Source organism: Branchiostoma lanceolatum, chromosome 11 (genome assembly GCF_035083965.1).
Source record: "Branchiostoma lanceolatum isolate klBraLanc5 chromosome 11, klBraLanc5.hap2, whole genome shotgun sequence".
In the NCBI taxonomy this organism is placed as follows: domain Eukaryota; kingdom Metazoa; phylum Chordata; class Leptocardii; order Amphioxiformes; family Branchiostomatidae; genus Branchiostoma; species Branchiostoma lanceolatum.
The window spans coordinates 16,107,112-16,120,229 of NC_089732.1; positions in this window are offsets into that span (position 1 = coordinate 16,107,112).

Below are 13,118 nucleotides of genomic sequence, written 5' to 3' on the forward strand. Positions count from 1 at the left end.
CGTGTGATAGCGGACTGAGGGCAATATTTTCCTCAAAGTTTGCTCCTAGCACAAGCAGAAAGACAAGGACATAGTAGTATTACCATTTCTACGTCATCCAGCTAACGTCCCGATGAATAAATGTACACTTTGCCATGACGGTGGGGATCGACTTTGAGTGACGTTCTACCGACTCAACAAACGGGTTGCCACCGTAGGCCTAATGTGTGCGGTACGGCTTTTTTTTTTCTAAGAGACGTTTATATGACCTTTCAATTCTCTTCAAGCCAAGGTGGAAACAACAGCTGCTATAAAAAAGCTGATTAGTGGCAAGATATCAATGACAAATTTTCTCTCCCGAAAAATTGTTTTTTTTTTTCATTCTTTTTCAAAATAACAAAAAAAAAAAAAACATGGCACATATACAAAAGAAGTGAAACATGAAAAACCACAAAAAAATGTTAGCACCTGTCCGAGAGCACCGTTATTCTGCGTGCAGCGGACGGTAGTTTCAAATTACAATATTATGGTATCAGTACGACCACGGAGAAAATATAACATATGTAGCATTAGTGCAAAGCTAATCCATGGTATTGACAGAATAACAGAAAAAAGGGTTTATTGTTCTGCCAGATTGGTTTCAATTAACTTGTATCGAACAAATCCCGTTTTTAAGTGAACTAACGCTATATTGGTTAAAAGGTTTATGTTGTTTTAAGCTGTTTAAAGAGGCCACCAAATTCCATCCTAATTTTTCCACGTTTTCAGACGAAAAGAAAACTACTCTCCTCTTAACATCACAAAACCCACAGATTACAGAAAATGTGGGATCATTCGTCTTCCACTGTCTCGGAAAAAAAGCCGAACAAAATAAGTTAGAACTTAGTGTCAGTAGTTAAGACTAGAGTAGTCATATGTTATATTGTTCATCATTGTCTGTACATGTACTTGCAATTAGCCCATGGGCAGGAACTTGCGATAAAACTTTCATTATATTATGCAAGCACAATCATCGAAAAAAATTAACAAAGAATAACTATATATGTTGACTTCATACTGTCAACTGTTCAAACTTCAAAGCCCTAATCTGTTAACATGTTAAGAGTGTGAAATACAGGAAGTATGTTTTAAATTTCATCACTCAAATATTTCATAAAAAATTCCATGTCCATTGCCAAGGACCGACCCAAAAAAGGCTAGGGTCGGAAGGATTTGCTATGGTCGGCCGGGAAACCGGAAACACAACATTTATACAGTCCATCTGTACTATGAACCGCACTTAATAAATTCATTAAAAGCATCACAACAACGTAAATTAAGGGGCATGTGGTGGTGCAAGTTATAGAACCTGTATGAACAAACGAGTCAGTGATTTGCCAGTTAAGAAGGAGTACACAGAGCAGTAAGTAAACATGTAATAATAAGAGTAACAGTGCAGCATTTTGTTGTTTTACCTGCTCTGCAGACGTACATGGCGTTGGGTATGTTCGCAGCGGCGTCCGCGAGTGACCTCTAATCAGCCTTCGCTTGCTGTGTAGGTGTGGTGTCTGGGGAAAAAGTTACCAAATTAGAGAAAATTGTAGAAAATGCTGTAGTATAAAGATTTAAAATCTATATATCAACGATGTGAACAGATTTTAGCAGCTGACAGGGCCAAACTAAAAGCTAGGCAATATGAAAACAACATTTAGCGGACACTAAACTGGCATTGTACTACAGATAGCCTTCACAATACACTGTACACGTCAGGAATGTGATAAGAAAATCAAACAGACATGAAATATCTTTGACCCAGACGTATGAAACTTTGTAAAATTTCCTCTTTTTTTAAGTTGCTTCTCAGTGCATTTTCTTTTCCACATAAATTTAAGATAAAGGAAAACGCTACAGTCTGCTTAATCTAAAACCATCGTTTTTTTACATTATCTACAAAATGAGACGGCGAAGTTGAACAAAATGTTCTACTTGTGGAGAATATAAGCTTATTATATGATTCTAGAGGGACGTAGAATGGACGTTAGGCGTTTGAGATGCCTCGAACAGGTTAAAAGGGAAGGGCTAGAAACCGATCATTGTGAAAATGTACCCTGCTACTAAAACAGCAATGAAACTTGCTGCCCTAGGGACTACAGGGGTCTGGACGAATGAATAAACGAACGACATGATCTTAGAATGTCTAAGAAGCATTTGCCCCAATAACTGGTAATGAAAACATGGAACACTTTACAAAACAGAAATGTTGATAGCACAAATGTAAACTCTTTAAAAAAAAGAACATGGCACAATATTCTTAGGCAAAAAGGAACAAAGCAGAATGTTTAATTGATTACTTATAGGTAAAATCATAAGTTACCTCCTATTTCAATATTCTGGGACTGCTGCTGTCCTCCTGGCATGGTGCCACTTGTCAGGTTTCCGGACAGAAAAATAACACGTCCTACACCTGGCGAGGACTGGCTGGTCTGAACACAGCCTCACACTGAATACAACCCTTTACCTTTACTTTAAAGAGATTACATCGAACAAGGTTCAGATTCGAGACAAATTACATTAGCTAATACAAAACAAGCTACTTTGTAAAATGCAAATATAACTTGTTTTCGCTGTTTCTGAAAAATATAACTTGTTTTCGCTGTTTCTGAAAAATGAATGTTTCATCGTAAGTCATATCTATGCATGGGTATGTTAAAAAACAATTCTTAGAAAGAATATTCATATTACTAGGTTCAGGTAATACGTCTATTGTCTAGATGATTCTACTTTCTTCCATGACTGACATTTCGACGTACTACGGACGTCACCTGCGGCCTTTCTCCACATGGATATTCAACGGTGATGCTACTAATTTCCACACCAGATACCCTTTAGCAAGACACGGCTCTGCCCCCTTCCCCTTCAAACGTCCATCGTCTGACGTCGCTGTCGGTCCTACCGCTTGCCAATGGTGCCATCAAACTTGGCAGAATCATTGTCTAAATCACCTGTCCCGGGATCATCCTCTCTCATTATGTTAACCTTAACCTTCTTGGTCAACGTGTACTACTGCTTCATTCAAACTTCGGTTGTTTTTTTTTTAAATACGAATCGCAAGAAGCCGCAATTGCATGGTGTTGGATCGCGTTAAGCACCAATGACAGATATGTATAAAAGTAGTTTGACTTGTTCATATACCTTTTGACGCTGTAAGTGAAAACTAGGATAACTGTTTTGTGGCCCGTTAATTACAGTCAGCTATTTCACAATCAGGTGTACCCCTTTTTTCCCCAACATGTTACTTGTGGATAGTAAAGTCTATATAACACATGACTGTTTCAGACTATTATTTTCTGACAACTGGTGCAAGAAGGAATGCGACCGAAAAAAATATTTGAAATCGATTAATATTTAGGAAAATATTGACCAAAGCGTGACCTTAAATTGGTCGATTTAAAGCGTTACCGGGGACCCTTCAAATTTTACTAATTCTTTGCATAAGATCTGAAAGCACGTGTGTACTTGCAAATTAAAAACAACTTGCTTTCTACATGCATCCATATGTCCACTTGTGATCTTCTACTTTTATTGGAAGATGCTATCAATTTTTATTCCTCCATCAGGGCTATTTTCTACTTTTTACTTTTAAGTTTCTAGTTTAAAATGAATATTTCTGAATGTGTAACAGTTAATAATATTCTTGTTTAGGTGTTGATCTGGCTTTTGAAATCAATATATGAATGATGTGTGTGAAGGTACAGAAGTAGAATGGAATCGTTTCCTCATCCTTATGACGTACAGTTGGAGATCAAAGTCACAGATTCCGTCTTCCGAAAAAATCTGTAGCAAAACCTGCTGGTGGGGTTCCAAAAAAGCCGGTAGGAGGCCAAAACCTATACCACTTACTCTCTGTCCAAAGAGCTATCTACAACTAAAAAATCAGGACCATAGCATGTCCAGAACACGCGATATCAAAACAGGAAATTCCGCTGCAGTACCGTAACAAGCCACTTGGGGACCCACAATCTAATCATTTCAAAGTCTCATTAAGACCTACCCACGTCACGTTTCCCGTCGGCTGAGCAGACAAATCACATGACCCCTATCCTGACCCTAATGATTCCTCCCCTGTTGCCCTTTGACCCTTCCTTCCGACCCCTGCAAACTCATTCGTGGCTACTCGTTCCACGGTACGGTTGCATTTTTTCTTGGCTCCCTGATCGTTGACTTCTGAGTTGTATATTCCCGTTACGCTTCTTCCGCTGATCGGATTTGTTATATTCAAAGCTTTACCCTTGGATTATTCATCCCAACTTCTACTTGCGTAGATTCCTGTTCAACAACGCCTTTCTGGGTCGAGTCTCTTTTTTCCGCTGATCGGCGCTGCTATATTCAGAACTTTACAGTTTACTCTTGGATTCCCTTCATCCCGACTTCTTCTTGCGTGGATTCCTGTTCATCAATGCCTTTCCCGGTCGAGACGCTTGGCATCCGTGGGACACCCTGTCTGTCTTGAGGATACAGTCTTGGATTTTGAGACATCACGGTAGAACTGCATCCCTCGTACCCGGCCGATAGACTTGACTACTTCTGCGCCTTCTTGTGCGGTCTCAACCACGTTTCTTCGCCTCGCTACCACGGAACTGTTCGAAGACCACCACCCCTCCGGCGACCGAGCATCTGGACCATCCTCTGAGCAACCTCCCGCCTGGCAGCCGATCGAGAAGACTCAGAAGTGCAGCTTACACATGCGGGTTTCGTTCTCCCCCCATCACGATGTTTCACCACTGTTACACAATGTTTGCGTTGCTGCTACATAATCTATCTGTTGGTTATGGAACTCTGATACAGTATTTTGTTCATAATTTCACCACAGGACGCCCGCCGGAACTCATATCTCCTTTACTTTGTAGATTTTTGTTTATCTTTTACAGGACGTCTATTTTTCTTGAACCATGAACGAATCAAGCTTGATCCCTGACGTTGTTTTCCCACAGCTAGTTGATTCATATTTCACACATTCCGTTCTTCAACACGAGAACCGCCAGGCGATAACAATGCAGTCTCCCACCTCCCACTGTGATAATGCTTGTCAGACTGTTCCCACTTCCTGCCTTCTCACAATTTGACCCCAGCCGTTTCTCATTCCAGACCACACAGTCGTGGGAACGTTAACGCTGTGCTTTTATGAACGAATTTATATTCTTTCATCTTTCCCTCTCACTGACAATGTCTTAGCCCTATTGATACCACAAACTCCTAGAGAAGATGGACCCTGGCTATTTCTACCTTTTCCCGCTATAGTGTAATCCTTCATGAACTGTTACAAGCCTTCCTTAGTGCGACGGCTCGGCTCTACAGGTATCCCAGTTTTATATCCCAGTGTGACATATTACCCACCCTTGCAGCGATCCCTCAGCCCTACTAACTTGCCATTGCTTGTATCTTTCAGAGGCGTTAACAATGGTGTAACGTTAGTATCTACCAACAGGAGAGGGACTGCACGTTGAACAAGAGGTGTACGTGTGTTTTGAATTTTTCTTGTCTTTATAATGATAATGTTTTTATAGGTTCCGATCCCGGTGGTCTACTTGTCACCCCCGCAGCTGCCCTGTCGTCATGTTTAATTGTTGCCAGCCTCGTTGTCTGGCGGTCGTTCTCACTGCCTTGGTTTCACCGCTGGTCTGCTGCGGCCTTATCATGTTGGGACCCCTCAGCCTCATAACCGAACCCTCCGTTATCTCCTTTCCCATCCCACCCCGACTCAACCCTCATAATGTTACCTGTATTAAACCATTCCCCACTCCTCAGTCTCCTGATACCTCGTTGCACGAGAGCTTGACTCGAGTTTCTCATCTTCAGTACTGTATGGTCGTTGTTATGCGTAACGACCCGCAGCTGTACTTGCATATGTCGCATTGATCTCCGGTACTTTTGCTTTCGCACAGCTATTACACATTCTTCCTTGACGAGAGAGTCTACCCAGTTACGAGGTGTCCTTCAGATGGCCTGCTCGTTCAGTGATCTTACCGCCTGTTTATACTTTTACAGCGACCCCCCTCGGGTCCTACCGGCATTGCTGTCTGAGAGATGTATGTCTGCATGATTACTTCCTCACCCACAGGTTTAGGTCTGGTGTTACCTGATATGGTCCGAGAAACGTTCTTCTCCCAGCCACAACTACCCTGTCCTACCCTATCCCCTTTCCCCTCTTACCTTATACCCTTGACTTGTGCATGTACTGTACGTGACCTTGACTTGAAGTGTGCTCCCCCGGGTGGAGACACTTTAACCGGCGTGATGTAGTCCCCCGTGTGGACACACTCGCAGTTCACCATAGTTCCATCCCCCGTGTGGATGACTTTGGCGTCCCCCCCCCCCCCCTTCTCCCCCTTTTACCCCATACCCTGGACATGTGCATGTACGTGACCTCGACTTGAGGTGTGCTCCCCCGGGTGGAGACACTTAACCGGCGTGATGTAGTCCCCCGTGTGGACACATTCTCAGTTCACCATAGTTCCATCCCCCGTGTGGATGACTTTGGCGTTCTCCCAGCCCAACCCCCCCCCCCCCTTCTCCCCCTTTTACCCCATACCCTGGACATGTGCATGTACGTCACCTCGACTTGAAGTGTGCTTCCCCGGGTGGAGACACTTTGCCGGCGTGATGTAGTCCCCCGTGTGGACACATTCTCAGTTCACCATAGTTCCATCCCCCGTGTGGATGACTTTGGCGTTCTCCCAGCCCCTCCCCCTTCTCCCCCTATTACCCCATACCCTTGACATGTGCATGTACGTCACGTTGAGACACTGTACTGGTGTGAACGTAGTCCCCCCTGCGGACATCGTAGCGGTTGAGCTTGAAGTTTCACCGGAAGTGACGTCCCCCTGTGGACACGTGTACAGCCTCACCATCGCTCCATTCGCATGCGGATGAGCTTGAAGTTTCACAGAAAGTGACATATACTGTAGACACGTTGCAGTTCCCAAGTGTAATCCGTCGTGAGGATGAACTTGAAGGTTGACCGGTAGTGGCACCTCCTCTTGGTCACATTCGCAGCTTCACTGTAGCTCCATTCCTGTGCGGATGAACTTGAAGTTTCACCGGAAGTGACTTCCCCCTATGGACACATTGCAGTTCCCAAAGTGCAATTCCCTCTTGAGGATGAACTTGAAGTTCACCGGTAGCGCCACCTCCCTGTGGACACATGCACAGCCTCACCGTAGTACCTTTCCCGTGCGGATGAACTTGAAGTTTCACCGGAAGTGACATCTACTGCAGACACGTTGCAGTTCCCAAAGTGCAATCCCTCGTGAGGACGAACTTGAAGTTTTACCGGTCCCTGTGGACACTTTCGCAGCTTCACCGTAGTTCCATCTCACTTGCGGACGAACTTGAACTTTTCGAACTCGAAGTGACAACCATTGTAGACACGATGTAGTTTCACAGAAGTCTAAATCCTCGTGAACTTGAAGTTTCGTTAAAAGTGCCACCCCATGTGCGCAGCCACTTGACGCCCAGTCGAAGTATACCGCACGACCGTTTAACCTAGGACTGTTTCCGTGTGGTTAAACGTTGATCGGTTCATCGCCCCTGTCAGAACTGACTTGCTGCTGAGGAATGGCCAGCGAGTGTTCAGGCCTCGTAGCTCGTCTTGAAATATGCAAACAGAACATTGCCTCGAACGTCACTAATAAGTCGGTCCTTACAACTTTGATACATCAACAGTTCCAACTGGTGTGACACTTGTAAACGTAATAACAGTTGATTAGCCGTAGATGCTCCTACATGATGGGACCTTACACTTCCTACTCCCCCACAGTTGGGAATGACTATATGTACATGTATCCGCTTCAACTTTCGAATATTACGTCAACATTGTACACTAAGTTCATCTCATATTTAATAGGCAACAGCTTGTTCTCCGATCATCTTCCCTTCTCTCCTAGCCATGCCACAGCTCTGTTTTAACCCTTCTCCCTTCTCCCGCCTTCTATCCTTTTATTCGTGACGGTGAGCTCACTACCCTAATTGTGTGTATGTTTTCTGTGAAATAGACGGGAAACTTAGTTCTCTTCGGAGCTTGCTAAGAAGAGAAGTCACGTTTCCCGTCGGCTGAGCAGACAAATCACATGACCCCTATCCTGACCCTAATGATTCCTCCCCTGTTGCCCTTTGACCCTTCCTTCCGACCCCTGCAAACTCATTCGTGGCTACTCGTTCCACGGTACGGTTGCATTCCCGCCCAACCCTCCCCCTGACTTATCCCAGAACAGCTGGAGCCTATATGGACGTTATCATCTTATCTATGCTTTAGTTCCTTTTGTCTTGCCCTGAGTGTTGACACATGATTCAACTCCCCTGTACAATGTGGATTCAAGTACACCTGATAAATTCTTACTTGGTTATCACTCAGCCGATAGTTACTTAGACTGTACCTCAGATTGTTACACATCCATCGCTTATGTTCTTGTTTCGCCACTGTTCAGGCAATGACCTTATTCAACCTCGATTATGATGATGGGCTTATTGTGAATTGGTCATTGAGGAGCTACTTACGAGTCAGGATGCGTTTAACATCCACAGGACAGAGCTTCGGTTTAACCGACCAGCCCGGTATTGGCTAATACGTTTAACAGACCAGACTAAGAGGTCGCCACCTCGCAGAATGACTTCTAAGTAAACAAAAATGGACCTTGTATTATGCTCATGTACAAGAATGTATACGATATAGAAACAACATGTGTGATACGAGTGTTGTCCTGTTTCTAAGTTGAGGAGCCAAATAAATGCCCGACCGTACTAAGTGTGACGGTGTGCTCACTACCCGTGACGGTGGGCTCACTACCCTAATTGTGTGTATGTTGTCTGTGAAATAGACGGGAAACTTAGTTCTCTTCGGAGCTTGCGAAGAAGAGAATATTAAGAAATATATTCCTCCTTTTGGACTGTTTCTTATAGGCACCCACAACTCTGGGAAGAGCACTACGATCAATATGTTGCTCGGTACCGATCTGCTACCCAAAGCCCTGCGTCACTGCACTGACGTCAACTGTGAAATACGTTATGGAGACCAGAAGAAGGCTGTGATCTACAACAAGTCAGAGACGGTCAAGGAAGTTTCTCTAGGTGAGTCAAGGCTAATGGAAGATATGTATCTTCCACATGGGTATCTAGTAGAGTGGGCCGAACAATTTACTGCAAATTCTTTTCGAGCAAAAATATTACAAATGTTCTTCATAACACAGCCATTGTGTACCAACTGGGTCTGAGTCAATTTTAGCAAAAACTCTAAACGCTGTTATTAACCATATCTCAAAGGCACGTGTACCACATTTTCCTGCTTACAGATGTTACAAATCCAAGCAAGATTCTTGGAGGGTATGTGCGACATGATAAGAATCGAGATGTCGGCAACCTGTATGACAAAGTAGAAATACACTGGCCGGCACTTTTTCTTCAGGTAAGTATTGCTGAAAATTCACTGAACATGTTGTTAAGACGAAGTAATAGATAGATTCCGAGAACTGGGTGACTTAGTGGATTTGGTACTACTCTGCCCACACGGGGAGGTCTTGCTTCCCGAGGGCAAGGTCCTGGCGAATAAATTGACTAAGTTGGAGACGCCCACAATTTTGTCCAATCCAGTTGATGGAACGTTACCTACTTGTGGGCGTCTCCAACTTAGTCAATCATGTATTAGTTCAAGGATGGGCGGGCGAGTTTGTGGGGATATATCAGAGCCCCGCCTCCCGAGGAGGTTGTTGGCGTCCCGAGGGCGTAGCCCGAGGATGCCAACAAGCTCCGTGGGAGGCGGGCTCTGATATATCCTTACAAACAAGCCCGTCCATCCTTGAACTGATTTAGAGCACAGCCATCTGTCCGAAGCAAAGCTAAGCATACATATTGGGAAATAGTTTGACATATACACTGAAACAAACACAATATGCCAATATCAATGTTTGGGTTTGTGAGTCTCTTTTTCTTAGAATAATCCCCAGTCCACATGTGGTTTTACTTCTGTGGTTCAGTTGAGGTGACAGGCGAGTACCAAGGAGTGACCATTATTTCCTCTCCCTTGAGGCAGAGGTGCTATAACCAACCTGGGATCTGGTCTCAGCCAATGGAGAGCCAGACTTTATGCTAGAGCACCTCTGCCTCAAAGGAGAGAGGTGCTCTAACTAACTTTGGCTGTGTATGTGGATTTCAAACAGCAAAATACCCGCTCCTGATTGGCTAAGGACAGATGGCTGTGCTCTAATCGTTACTAACCCCTTACTTTAATTTACTTTATTTGAAATTGCAAACCCCTTACCCCTTGGGACGCCAGACTATATGCATTTAGTCACAAGAAATGCACGCTCCTGATCGGCTGAGGAAAGATGGCCGGGTTCTAATCCCATTTCATCTATTGAATTATTAGTGCGTTTTATCTGCATTATACGGAAGTATTAAACTTGCTTCGAACACCAAAAAATACATTCAACAGCTGGTCTACGCGTCTTTCCAGACATAAACATGTGACGTAAAAAAATCAATAACCTCCTTTGCAGGCTTTCTGCCCGAGCCACCGCTTTTTTTTTTCTGGGGGGGGGGGCGCTTATTCACGATTTACAACATATTTGAGCCAGGTCTTTTTGCTGGAGAAATCGTCATTGCCGCAAAGGACCAGATTTGTGTCCGATTGGCGTCTACACGTAACACTTGTTATGTTCTACGACAAAAGACGTCAGGGAGATGTTACGTTTGCACTCCTTGCACTGTTTTACGAGAGATTCCCGGCGGCCAGCGAGTATTTTCCAGACAATTTCAAAGACATCCTACCCAGAGTGGCTCTCACACGTTTTATTCCAACGATGAGAGACATGGGAGAGGAATTAAGGAATTGGTATATATGTCTTACAGCAAGATATCCAAGTTAATATAGAGCTCAATGTCATGTATGTTGAAACTGATTTGATAATTTTTCTTATCACAGCCATAAATTATCCACAGTCTTTGAAGCCAAGTACATGTACCATCTAAAAGTGTACATCTTTGATCGTTCTTGTCAATATATTAAACATCGATCACTTGAGCTGAGTACGAGTCTGCTCAGATGAACAAGGCAATCTACATGTACCTCCTACAAATAAAGACTTGTTGTTTGCTTGATACACTGTGTTCTGTGGTTCAAGTCACAATACCAGCTTTGTAGTCCTTTGTTTTAGCAGAATTTTTGTTTCTAGCTTTTTCTTTCTTCGCCCGCGCGCATCAGTTTTGGGGTCTTCAGAGGACGTCATGCATTAAATTAAGATGGTGTGGCCGAAGTTGAAAATCGCGAATCTGCACTCCCCAAGAGAACAAACGCCATACACTTGCAAAGGAGGTTAATGAATTAAGAGGCGGAAAAAAATATACGTCGATTTCATTTCCTAGCTATCCTTTTCATGAAATCAACAGTTTGAAAGCAAGTATAACTCTACCATAATTGCATTGACAAACAAAAACAAGAGTACCACGACCTCATATCCCCATGAACAATTCTATTAATGCAATTGACTAAAAATTTGCATGATATATGCTTGGCCATAAATACCTTTATCTAACTTACACAAGTTGCAATATAGACAGTCCTATAATTTTCCAATTAGATGAATTATGGTGTTTTTGCATCAATTATGCAAATTAGGAATTTACTTGCACAATTGGTATCTGTTGATGCTCCACTTTTCATAAACTACATATGTTACATATATTTGAGTCTGAAAATGGAAAACACTGCAAATATAGATTTTCCTCATTAGCAATGCAAATCAAGTCCCGATTAGCATAATTTTCACTTCATTGTGTATATCTCTATCTAAGCTACCTGCATACTAAATTTCATGGAAATCCGTTGTTCCCTTGTTAAGTTATTCTCTTCAGAAGATTTTCCCCTAAACGCTCCCGCAGTTCCAGAGGAAGCTGCTAGGGGGCCCAAACCTACACCACTTCTTTATTACATCACAAGCTATCTGCCACCCAAAAATCAAGACCACAGCACGTCCAGGTCAAAAGATACAAAAACGGAAGTTCTGCTGCAGTACCAAGGTCACATACCTCATTTAACAAAAAAGGTATCTTATTTATATTGGAGTCTGACAAGACCCCTGTCGCCAACGGTACATGCGAACAACGGTACAAGTGATGTCATAGAATGACGTCATATGCCCTTAGCTATCCCTTTGGATCCGCCATCTTTGGTAGACGATCTAAGTGTTGAAAACATACCAGGTATGGACGAAATTGAATGGGAAAAAGCCTGTTTATACATGAAATAATACTGTTGTCCACCATCTTGGATTTTGACCGATGACTTCATCAAATTTGCATAATTCATGAATAATTAATTATAGAATATGCACAAATCTACATAGTATCTTGAGAAAACAAAGGTAGAGAAATAAAGCCTCATTGTTAAAACCGAAATGAGAGAATTTTGTACAATATAGAGAAGTTTATTGCAAGTTCATGCCCGTGGGCTAATTGTAAATACATAATAAAAACATAGGAAAAACATACATGCGTCAGTAAACTGTGTCTGACTTTGCTGTAACAATAGGTTACTGGTACTATATACAATTGTTGGCTATATCTAAATTAGCTGGGTTTGACTTCTTTTTTGGAAGCAGTGGAAGACGAAAAGTCCCACTTTTTCTAGTATTTGTGGGTTCTGAGATTTCAAGAGAAAGGTAGCTTTTTGTTCATCCGTGAATGTGCAAAAGTAGGGATATTTCGTGATAACTTGTTTAAATAATTCGGTTCTTTCGTCACTGTTAAATATACACTTGGAGATAAAATGTGTTTCGTCTTCCACCGCCTTGGACGTACAGTATTTACAAATTCTTTGGCACACTGGTAAACTCTTATATCGTCCTCTCTCTACTTCTAGGGAGTGAGCACTAATTCTTAATTTGCTGATGGCCGAGCGCGACTCAAAATCAGCAAGTTCTAGGTACCTCTCCCTAGTGTATACAGATTTACAAGTTTTATAAAATCTCAGTTTACCTGTATCGGCACTTAGATTATGAAGGAATGTCTGGATATACATATCAGAAATTCTGTTCCTTATCAGAGTACATACATATTTGGGGTCACAGAGTGAGCTATCAGAGTATAAGAGATATGAGTAACCGCTACAATCA